Source organism: Salvia hispanica, chromosome 5 (assembly GCF_029641045.1).
Source record: "Salvia hispanica isolate PSC_SH4W2 chromosome 5, Shi_PSC_v1, whole genome shotgun sequence".
In the NCBI taxonomy this organism is placed as follows: domain Eukaryota; kingdom Viridiplantae; phylum Streptophyta; class Magnoliopsida; order Lamiales; family Lamiaceae; genus Salvia; species Salvia hispanica.
In genome coordinates, this window is record NC_142696.1 from 17860265 (window position 1) to 17872963 (window position 12699).

General features: G+C 34.8%; 1 long non-coding RNA gene across 1 annotated transcript; it reads right to left on the bottom strand.

Annotated features, from left to right (window-relative positions):
• Positions 1-4212: 4212 nt before the first annotated feature.
• On the bottom strand, positions 4213-8238 carry LOC125191108 (uncharacterized). Its single transcript, XR_007171053.2, has 2 exons — positions 7712-8238; positions 4213-4505 (listed from the first exon to the last, which is right to left on the bottom strand). It is a non-coding gene; the product is annotated as an uncharacterized LOC125191108 (long non-coding RNA).
• Between the last annotated feature and the right edge of the window lie 4461 nt (positions 8239-12699).

Consider the following 12699-nt stretch of genomic DNA (forward strand, 5'->3'; position numbering starts at 1 on the left):
GAACTTCCACTTATAATCCTGACCTACATTGAGATTATGATACCCCAAATCATCATCGCCGGATGCACAGTGCAACGTCAAAGGTTGGAAATCTTTTGGGAGAAGATTTATGATACGAATCCTGGTATCCTTAGTGAACAAGAAGCAGCCATGAGATGCAAATGGCTGCAACGTGATTGCTAAAACAAAAATAGCTAAGAAAACCTTGGATATGTTTAAAATTCAAAGAGGCTTAGATAATTCAATAATTTACCCCATTGAATTCTTTATATAGGCAACAACAAATCATTTGTTGATATCTAACATTAAGTTTAACTCAATCCTCAAGATATGCTACAAATCTTAACCCATATAATGATGATTTTGACTCAATTAATTATGTGTCTTAGTTATGGGTCCTATTTGACTTAGAAATTATATATTTTTTTTACTAACAATGATAAGTGGAAAACAATTTTTTGACATTACGACATTATCATAATAGGATTCAAGTAATAATTTTACATACATTTTATTTTTGACTGAATTTATACTTTATATAAACACTTAATTGACCTACGTTTGACCCATACATTTACCACCACTTTTTTCATAATTCAACCCCGAGAGGTGGAAATAATTACAATCCCCATTCCACCTAAAATTTTAAGAGTTCGTTGAGAACTATAATAGATTCGTAGACCAGGTCGGTAGATGCGTTTTAGATTTAATAAATTTCTATAGGGTCTATTTCTATTCCTGCTATGTCGCAGGGTTTAAAACAAATATTAAAAAAGTGTAAGATGTTGGAAAAATAAAAGAATGAACAAAATACTTATATAGTACTAGTAAAATATACTAGCTAATACTTAAAAAACGTAAATAGAAAGAATATCAAAATACTACCTTATATTTAAAAATTTTAAAGAAAATCAAACGTATACAAAATCTTTTAAGAATATAATTCATATGTATAAGTAATATAGTAGTATTAGTAAATATACTAGCTACCCACTTATAAAAGGAAAAGTAAAAATAATATCAAAAATCTAGTACCTTATACCAAAAAATTTCGAAAGAAAATCAAACTTAAACAAAATCCTTTAAGAACATAACTAAGACGTAGAAATATTATAGTAGTAGTAATTTATACATATATAATAAAGCCGAGTTTTGGCTTCATTTTGAATAATTATAAGTTTTGGGCATGAATTTTTAATAATTTTAAATTCTGGGCCAGTTTGGATATTTATAATAACGTAATGAATATTTATGTATAATAAATGCCATGAAATAATTTAGGCTATAAACGGCATAACTAATGAATTTAGACTATAAATAGCAGTTACAAATATTTATGCGTTTTGGAGTGTTTGGAAAGGGACGTTTCTGTTAGAGTTTGTATACTAGAAATCACGTTTCAAGTGATTGAATACTGTAAAACTCTTATTTTATTTTCCAATGAATAAAACAGATTATTTTTGTCATAATGTTGTTATGTTTTACATTTAATGGATGTTAATACATGTTTAAATGTATAAGTTAACTTAACAAAGTCTAAGTCTTTGTTTTAGTAGACCGGTTGTGGGCGTCGTCCACTTTAAGGTAACACGGTCAGTTCTAAACAAAGAAAAAGATGAATTTCACAACCTAGATGGAATTTGACTATCCATCGAGAAAGGTTGCAATTTCAGTCCGCATATTTTTAAGCCTTACTGAAATAAGATGACATTGGCGTGGTATAGCACTGAACGGATCTAACAGCAAGACTTGTCCTTGGGCTATCTAGTGAAAGGCGAGGTCTTGATAATATTTGTATCTTAATCAATGTAGGTTAGCATTGAGCATACGGTATTAATTATGCATTACTTTGACTTATCAAATCTTGCGGGTTTTTCGTAACCCAATGATCCTGATATATTGGGTAGTGGTGATCAATATCTAGCGGTGCTAGGATTGCTATTATATTGAATCGTGCGTGAGGTGAGTCTCGTTTGATAATGTCCTCAAGAGGAGCGCGAAACAAGGTTTTATTATTCGGAACCTAGCTAGTTGGAGTTTGATTACTCTATGAATAATAAATAAGCGTTTCATGCTAAGTCCACGCTTGAAATTAACAAGAAGTTAATTAATTAAGTCCATAGCAGACATTAATTAATTAACGGACATTTTTATCTTAAGCGCGGGAAATGAAAGTTAAATGGAAACCCGGATTACTTATAATTTCGGATTTGGATGGGGAGAGTTCAATATTACTTCTGTAGTGGTTGCTCGTAATATTCCAACTATAACTTGTATTAAATTGTGGGTTCAATTTAATCAGTAAAAAGTAAATTGGATGAGCCCATATCCAAAACCTTCCATAGATCCCTGTCTGGGCCCAAAAGGGACTTAATATAAATAGGAGAATAAAGGAGACAGAATCATCACAATTTCATACCTTGAAATTTTCGAAAATTACCTCTCCTGCTGAGGAGATTTTCGATTTCCACTCCTATTCACAAAAGGATTTCTCCTGTCTTCTTTATTTAAGTCCTAGTATTCTGGTGAAATCAGCACACACTGATATCGGAGTACAGTTCGGGAACCAGAGAGAAGATTTGTGGTCTAGTATTCAAAGCGTCACGTGGAGAAGCTGCTAGCCATCTTCAATTCTTTGGAGAATTAATTAGGTATTTTTCTGTTCCTTAGAAAAGCATGTTTTAGGTTTCAATATTCTAAAGCATGATTAATTTAAGTTATGAGCATAATACATGTAAGAATTACGCGAATAGATTTTGTCCAAATAATCTTCTAAATAGATCTGATTATTATGTGATTTATTGGTGTGATTAATGATTGCTAAATTATGAAGATTATTATGTGATTTATTGGTGTGATTAATGATTGCTAAATTATGTTAATTCATGCGAATTAATTTGCGACCACCAACGTTTCCGCTGCCAGTTCTTCAGTTTCCTTAATCATCATATCAATTAGCCACAATATATCTCTCTATATAGATATATATTTCGTAAATTAACATAACATCTATTAATAATTAATTATGACTAATATATCTAATAGTATATTACTGATATGTAAAATGGGTATATATATAATATTTTTATTAGCATTAAATTAGTCATTCAAATTTGGTCGACTAATATGGAAAATGGGCATATATATTGCAATCCGATTTATTGATGAATTATATCTTCCTATAAATCTGATCAAATTAGTGTACGATTGTAATTTCTAATTTAACCATTAGAATTCAATTTGGTAGTGACATTACGAGAATCAACTCATGTCATTTTGATTTAATTAATTATCATAACCGGTAGATGAATTATATCTTCCGATCTGATTAAATTAGTGTACGATTGTAATTTCTAATTTAACCGTTAGAATTTAAGTGAATCAATTCCTATATAGGATTCAAATTAAATCGGTCAGCTACTTTTAATAAAAAGAACGCTTCTATTAAATATTTTAAATAACCACTTTAATGGAAATAGATTGAAATTTGTCCCGTTTCTGCCTATAAATATTAACTTAATCAAATCATACACATTACAGAAAACATGAAAATGAAGGAACGAGAGAAAAACAATTCTTTATAATTGGAGTAGCACCACTAGAGTTAAATGAAGCTTTCTTCTTCTTCCCTAATCGCTTTCGGTATAGAAGTTTTCGATCCTATTATGTTTTATGATTAATTACGTTAAATATATTTAGTTCAAAGATCCTACATTATCTATATTCAATTATATTTTTCTAGAATACATTTATAATTAATAATTTCTTACGTATGTAAGTGTGATAGAATAGTTTTGATTAACCCTCATTGTTTACATAACTGCAAGAATTATATACACTATATGAATTATGGCATTAGAGGCAATTGTTTACGTATAAATTAAAGTCATTTCATGTAAGTATGAGATTTGTAATTTATTTCGAGAACTGATATTGAGTTGTCAACATTTCCTTTTTTTAAAAATTATATATCTAAAAGTTAAAAATAATATGCCTTCTGATATAATGAAATTTGATGTCCGACCACCAGTTGATTGAGAATAAGGATGAACATGGGTTGATGCGTAGGCTACGGCAAAAGTAGATTGCAAGAGAAATGAACAGATGAATGAAGACGAAGACGTGACATTGTGTCACGACCGCACTTTGCTAAGGATAGCGAAAGCGGGTAAACCGCGACTAATGAGAGGGATTAAAGAAAAGGGGAAAGAATTTGTGAATATGCCCAAGGGCCAAGTCGATTCATATCATAGAATAGAAGCCAAATGTACCATTACATGGTCTTAGAACTAGAATAAATATTACATCAATAAATCAGAGTCCAATGGCGAGATTCTAAGATGTCTCACTTCACAAAAGAGCAGCGGAATAAGTCCATACAAGGCGACATCGTGTATGAAGACACGAATCGTGAAAAGATCCACTAGATTATTTAGTAGCATCGACTCCGATCATTTCTCCATCCTCTTGACGTTCAACCTGCACATTTATAAATACATGTAGGACTGAGTACAGGAGTACTCAGTCCTGTACTCAGTGGACACATGCCGAAAACAAAACATACAATATATAGTTGTCATCCATCCACAGTATCACACGGGGTTTTTCTTAAAAGGCCCGAGCATACTAAATTCTTTGTGAGCTAAAAGTCCGACTGATCAGTCTAAGTTCTTTTGAATCCTCGCCTTATCTGAGAATCGTGTACCGTGAAGGTGGCCACCTTCAGCGGACACATCGACGGCCAACCGCTGATGGCTCACGGCTCGCGTGCACTTTATTCCGAACAGGATTTGCGGTCCTATTGGGAACCGAATTCGTTAAACTCGGGCTGGCATCGCCAAAACCCGCAGGCATATAGCCCCTAGCAGATAGGCCTCAAAACAAACATTTTATGGCATGACAACAACTTGAAGAAAATGAACCCTGCTCCATTTTGAGAAAAGATGATTTTTTCATAATTTCACAAGTATTTGCTTTATATCCATACTATAGTGCTGGATATTAAAAGAAAGCCCACGTGATATGCTTATGTCTCAACTCAAATACTCGCTTTGGCCTCACTCGCCCTTGAGCAATTTATCCCTTTAAAAAATAAATAGCGTAGCATGTTAATTAATACTTGAACTAATTTTCTTTAGAAAGAATGCATGCATCCTATTGAATAGCACCTATATCTCAGTCTCGTCTTATAGGATTTTTCTTAATCCTACCTCGGCTTCACTACTCTGCAGAGTTTATTTATTCTCTTTATTAACTTTGGAGGAATTCTATCTTCTCTAAACAAATACTAGGCCCTTATTTACAAGAATAGGAATTCTTGGAAAGTCTCTTCTAAAATTCTTTTCTTCGGATTTTTCTTAAGGCCGCCCATGGCGTTGCGGGGCGACGTCGGTCGGCTTTCGCGTCTCCCACTTCAATACCTTATTTTTTCCCGGAGTGTAAATAAATTATTTGGAAATTTATCACTCGACCTTCGAGCTCCAACTCAATATTTTCCATCTTCGGAAACTTAGTAACTTTTCGGGGATTAATTAATCAAGCTCCAACTCGGTCTTTAATTAGTTCCTACTTCTCATAGTTAAATCTTGGCTCAACAAAAGTCTCTTGGTCTACTAATTAAATAGCAAATCCCTCAATTAAAACTAGAGTCCAATATTTTATAATCTCTAGGCCCAAATCTCCCTTTAATCTAAATACTTCCGGCCCAAACTTAATTAAATAGGGACCCAGCAACAATAATTTCTTTGGCCCAACCTCTTAATCAATTACTAAGGCCCAAACATAATACTCCCTCCGTTCCGGGTTAGTCGCACATTTACTTTTAGGCACGGAGATTAAGGAATGAGTAATTAATGTTTCAAATAGAATGGCTAATAAAGTAGGTAAAGTTATTAGATGTTTTAGAAATGAGTTTTAATTTCAATTTTTAACCAATTTTTTAAATCAGTAATTTTTTTATAATATTTAAAATTATTTAAACTACTGTAAATATTGATAAATCTTTAAATAACAATTTGAATAGTAAATCTGGAAACAATTAATCGGTATATTGAAAATTTCAAAAAAAAAGAAAAAGAAACAACTCTTACAACATGGCGGCAGAATCAAAAATTTTAAAATTCAAAAGAGGCCGTCGTTCTCCCCCCCCCCGGCGACAGCAGCCTGTCGGAAGTAGAAGCCCGTGAGCTTTGAGACCGTCTTTTCTCTCCGTCATCAACGGCCCTACTTTCACCCAATTCGACATATTTTATCCCATACCACCTGCAAACCCGCTGGAAGCAGAGGTTGGGGTAAACCACACGGTTTCATACCTCTCATAGACAGGGCTGGTCGTCGCGGGTCGGGAACGACGTGGGTTAACCCACCCACTATTTGGCAGATCGTCGACGGGGAGAGAGGTTGGGGTTCGAGATCGCCGTGGATTAATCCACCTACCATCTACATTCTGTGATGAAGATCCGCAAGGGAAGATCGTGGATGGAGAAGAATGGAGGCGGAATTGGCCTAGGATTTCAAGAGAGAGGCTTTTTTAGGATTTACAGAGAAAGGTAGTTGCAGAGAGAGAGAAACGAAAGTTACAAATGAATTGAATTTGGTGGGGTTGGTGATTAATTAATAAATATCATTAAATTAGCTTTAATTAAGTGTAATAAGGGGAGCTCTAATTTTTACTAAAAATTTGGGACGCTCAAAAAGGAAAATAGTGCAAGTAACGCGGGACGGAGGGAGTATTACAAAGTCCAAATCTAGACTCCCTTCCACCCATCGGTCAATCTCTCTCTCTTACATTTCTCAAAGTGAGAATTTGGGGAAAAACTAGATCGGAGAAGAAATGGCGGTGCTCGCTCCACTCTCGGCTCCGCGGCCCCTCCGGCAAATCGCCATCTCCGGCGTCGTCGGGTCTCTCTCCTTCTTCCCCTAAAACCTTTTTCTCTTTTCGTCACTTAACTCCACAATAAAATCCCCAAATTTGAAACCCTTAAATTGGAAATCGGAGAAACATCGCCTACCCTCAATTCTCCTCACTCCACCGCCGCTACTTCCCTCGTCGGCGTGCTGGCTCCCGGTGCTCTACTTCGCGCCGTCACTTGCCGTTCGCGACTCATGCTGAATCAGCGCTGCCGCCGGCGCTTTGAGCCTGCTCTCCTCGCTCCGACGAAGTCTCCGATTCGCCTTTCTCCGTCGCTGCTACCAACGCCCTGCATCGGCCCTCCGCGTTGAGCCCTCCGCCGAGCTCTCTCTCCCTTCCCGGCGAAATCAGTAGCGTAGGCATCGCCTCTTTCTCCCTCTCTCAGCTGCGACTTGCAGCCGCTTCACGGAGTTCCCGGGGTTCCGTCGACGTTTTCCCGCCGCCCGGCAGCCCCTCCGCCTAAGCTAAGTCTTCTTCCCCTTGCCCCTTCCTTAATTTGTGAGTTGTGGCAGTAGCTATTAGTTGGAGTTGGGAGTGTGATTGAGCTTGGAGAAGGGTCCCTTTTTAAAAGAAATCCTAAATCTCGACACTTCACCGAAAAGTGTTCTTACTCATGTAACTTTGCTATTGCTTAGTTCTGCTCCAAGTTATGTGTTGTTTCTATTCTAAGCTTTTGAGCTTTAAGCATGATATTCTATACTTGCTACTGCTGTGAATATTCTATTGAGCTTCTAAGAATCTTAGTTATTGGCTATCTATTGTGGTTGATCTACATGATGCAAAGGGTGTTGTTGGGATTACCTAGCTCGATGATTCCTCTCGGGTGGGACTGATGTCCTGCCTCAAAACTCCTCCTTGCTCCTCCTCCACTCCTTGCTGCACTCTTGAATTATTTGGTGAAAATTATGTGTCGAAAATGAGGGGAGGAGAAGGGAGATGAGGCTGCTTATATAGGCTCTATTCTTGGCTGTTTGTGCTTGAGACTTGGAGGCAAAGGCTCCTATTTTGGGGCTGTCAGCTCTACCTCTTTTGAGCTTCATGTTCATGTTATTCTTACTACTTTGGTGGTGTGTGTGTGGCTGTCTCTCTTGGCTGTTTCCTCAGCCTTGAACGATGGGAAGAAGAGGATTTGACTTGTGTCTATATTGGGCTTGTGCAGAGGCTCATTCTACCATGCTCATTTGTCTTGATTCCTCATTGATGCTAGTTGAGAATGTGCCAAAAAGGGGCTGATCTCAAGCTCTACTACTTCTCTTTCTTAAATGAGCTTGTGCCTCCCTTCCTTTTTATTTGTGAGTCATCTTCTAACCCTTATTCTTGTGTTAATTTTCAAGTACATGGCTGCAGCTTTGGAGTCTTGTGGCTGCTCCCTAATCGAGAAAGAGAGTGAGGGAGAAAGAAAGAAGATGCTCCTCTAGAGATCCTTTGGCTCCATCACCAAAATAGCTAGCTTCCAAACTTGTTGACTAGTGTAGTAGGATAAATGGTGTAGAATAGATGTGTGTGTTGTCACTCTCACATATGTAAACATGTGCTAGATGTATCTCCAACATTTTTGTATATCTTATTCCTCAAATATTTATCTAGTAAAAGCATAGTCTTTACTTTTATCCTTGAACACATAAATTTACTTGCATTTTATTTCTTCCAACGAAAATACTTAGTTTACTCCAAAGTCGAAAATTACAACGATAACTATGATTACACGGCTTCTTAAAGGAAATTAATTAAGCTAATAAATCCGATTTATCCTGAAGGAAAGGAACGAAATTCCAGGGCGTCACACATTGTGTTTTTGTTGGTTAAGATTTCTTTGTTTATTTAATTTGTAAGTACTTTTAAGTTTGTGCATAGAGTTTTGAGTGTTAGGTTTGGTTTGGAAATAAATTTTATGCAAGCAAAATCTTTTTTCATAAATGCGAGAGACATTGTGTGAATATTTTTAAATTTGTAATTTGTATCTACATGCTTAATGGTACTTATGATTTCACTACTAATATTGTTACAAAACGTGGTATCCATAAATAAAGTAGTTATTGGAAGCTTTAATTATTTTATAAATACTGCAACTTTTGTACAATTACCTTATGTTTAGCACTTGATTGATTTCTAAATTTATTTAATTTTATGTTTTGGGATTACACATTTAAATTGTTTTATATGTCTGTGATTTTTAATCTGTAGTTGTATTTAATTTTAAGTAATTAATTCAAAACATAAATCTAAAACGATAAAATTAAACTGATCCGTGCATCGCACGAGGCTAGACACTAGTATATATAATATACCACTCTTAGCTACCTAATACTTACACAAGGAAAATAGAAAGATTATCAAAACTCTACTGAATATATGCGCAACAAAATCTATCTAATACTCCATATGCAGAAGAAAAAACAATGATAACAATTATTGCACCTAATATAACCGAAAATCAAATTCATTAAGAATATAATTAAGATACAAAATATACAGGCCACGCGGTGAATTAAAATCTGGGAAAGATTAATGCAGAGACATATCTAATTTGATCTTATTTGTGTGATCCAATTTGATATATTACCTGCTTAAATTAGTGTATATTGGAACAATATTAATTATAATTTTAAAAAAAAAACTAAGAATATTATGGCATTGAGACATTGCAATCCAAGAAAAGAATAATAGTAATATAAGAGCAACGACAAAGCCATGATTTTGACGTTAGCCTCAAACAACTGTTAATAATTTTGAGGTATTCTTTGGTGTTAGTATTACCGAATTTTTTTTTGACAATATTAGTAAAAGATGCGAGGGAGATGGTAATGTGCAAGAATTAGTTAGAATATGAGCACTACAAATGTAGGTGAACAATGCAATTATTGAAATACAATCAAATTAAAGCTACCACGAAATATATTTCTTCAAAGATGACTCGGAGTGATCTTGTGCAAATAAATACCATCGCTCTTCACTCCAAACACATTTAAGTTCTTAGTAAGATGGTCACTTTGACTCTCGTAAGCTTTGAAACCTTTGTCCTTCCAACCCCACCAAATATGGCAATGGAATAAAGTATTTTTCAGAAAAAAATTAGGGCAGAACTTCCACTGATAATCCTAACTTACATTGAGATTATGATACCCCATATCATCATCGCCAGATGCACAGTGCAACCTCAAAGGTTGGGAATCTTTTGGGAGAAGATTTACGATATGAATCCTAGTATCCTTAGTATACAAGAAGCAGCCATGAGCAGCAAATGACTACAACGTGATTGCTAAAACAAACACAACAAAGAAAACCTTGAACATGTTGAAAATTCAGAGAGGCTGAGATAATTCAATAATTTACCCCATTGAAATCATTATATAGGAAACAATAAATCATTTATTGATAAATTTGACTTAACACATATAACGACAAATTTGACTTAATTAATTATGTGTCTTAATTATGGGTCCTTTTTTACTTAGAAATTATATTTTTTTTTGCTAATAACGATAAGTGGAAAATAATATTTTGACATTATGACATTATCATAATAGGATTTAAGTAATAATTTAACATACATTTTATTTTTGACTTAATTTATACTTTATATATACACTCAATTGACCTACGTTTGACCCATACTTTTACCACTACTTTTTCGTAATTCAACCCCGAGAAGTGGAAATAATAACAATCCTCATTCCACCTAAAATTCTAAGAATTCGTTGAGAGTTAGAATATATTCGTAGACAAGGTCAATAGATGGGTTTTAGATTTAACAAATTTTTATAGGGTCTTTTTCTATTCCTGCTATGTCGCAGGGTTAAAACAAAAATTAATAAACTCTAAGATGTTGTAAAAATAAAAGAATGAAAAAAATAATTATATAGTAGTGAAATATACTAGCTAATACTTAAAAAAACGTAAATAGAAAGAATATCAAAATTCTACCTTATATTTGAAAATTTTAAAGAAAATCAAACCTATACAAAATCTTTTAAGAACATAATTAAGATGTATAAATAATATAGTGGTACTAGTAAATATATTAGCTACCTACTTATAAAAGGAAAATAAAAAAATTATATTAAAATTCTAGTACCTTATATCAAAAAATTTCAAAATAAAATCAAATTTATACAAAATCCTTTGAGAACATAACTAAGATGTAAAAATAGTATAGTAGTAGTAATATATATAATATGCCACTCTTAGTTACCTAATACTTACAAAAGGGAAAGATTATTAAAACTCTACTGAATATCTGCACAACAAAATATATCTAATACTCCATATGCAAGAATGATAAAAATTATTGCACCTAATATAACTGAAAATTAAATTTGTTAAGAATATAATTAAGATACAAAATATACAAGCCACACGGTGAATTAAATTCTAGGAAACATCAACTTCTTCAAGTAATCAGTCTGCAGCAACTACAACTCCCCTTTAATTCTGACTCTTTGAATATCCATTCCTAATATCCTTCTAGCCTCTCTCAAATCCTTCATTTCAAATTCTTTCTTGAGCTCCCGTTTTATGGTGTCAATTTATGTCAGACTCTCAGCTCCAACTAGCATATCATCAACATATAAAACCAAGTATGCTACTGCCTTTCTATTCACATACTTGATATATACGCAGCTATCATATGCAGACTTAATGAAGCCAATATTCATGACGTGTGCATCAAAAGTTTTGTACCACTGACGGCTGCTTTGTTTCAACCCATACAAACTTTTCCTCGGCAGGCAGACTTTATCTTCTTGCCCAGAAACATGAAATCCGATAGGCTGCTCCATATATATTGTTTCTTCCAAGTCACCATGAAGAAATGCTTTCTTCACATCTAGCTGATGTAATTCCCAATTTCTCTGAGTAATTACAGATTAGAATCCTAATGGAAGTATGCTTTACCACAGGAGAGAAAACCTCATTAAAATCAACACCTTCCTTTTGTGAATAGCCTTTTGCAATAAGTCTTGCCTTATATGTTATCTTGTTGCCCTCTGCCACTTCAATCTTCTTCTTTAAGATCCACTTACAGCCAGCTTTCTGAGTCTCAGGCCTATCCACTAACTCTCAAGTTTTATTTTTCAGTAGAGACTCAATCTCATCTTTCATGGCCTCCAGCCATTATTTCCAATCTTTGCCTTTCATTGCCTCTTCATAGGTGGCTGGCTCATCAAATTCTATTGTTTCAGCCACACATAGAGAAATAAGCCATCTCATAGTAGTTGAATCTTGCAGGAACTTTACTTAGCCTTCTAGGCCTTCCATCCTTTCTAATTGCAACAGTTGGTGTAATGGATTTCTGAGCCTCAGGACTCTCAGCTTCCTTTTCTTCTGCTTGAGTATCAATGTTTGGTGACTCCACCTCAACAAATGTATCATCCTTGTTGGCACAAGGCATCAGTTTCTCATTAAAATCCACATCCCTGCTCACTAATAGCTTCTGGTTCCCATTTTCAGTACACCATAATCTCTAAGCTTTGCAGCCTTGTTGATAGCCCAGAAAAATGCATCTATGTTCTCTTGAATCCAGCTCTCCTTGCTTAATGTGTGCATATGCTATGCAACCAAAAGGCTTGAGCTTAGTGTAATGAGGGAGAGCTCCATTCCACCTTGCTTCTGGGATATCAAAATCATTTGCAGAGGAGGGACTTCTGTTCATTAAATAGCCAACTGTTGAAACTGTCTCTCCCTAGAATATTTTATCAACTCCAGAAGCCAATAACATACACCTCACTCTTTCCATAATAGTCCTATTCATCCTCTCCGCAATGTCGCTTTGTTGAGGGTTTCTAGGAGCA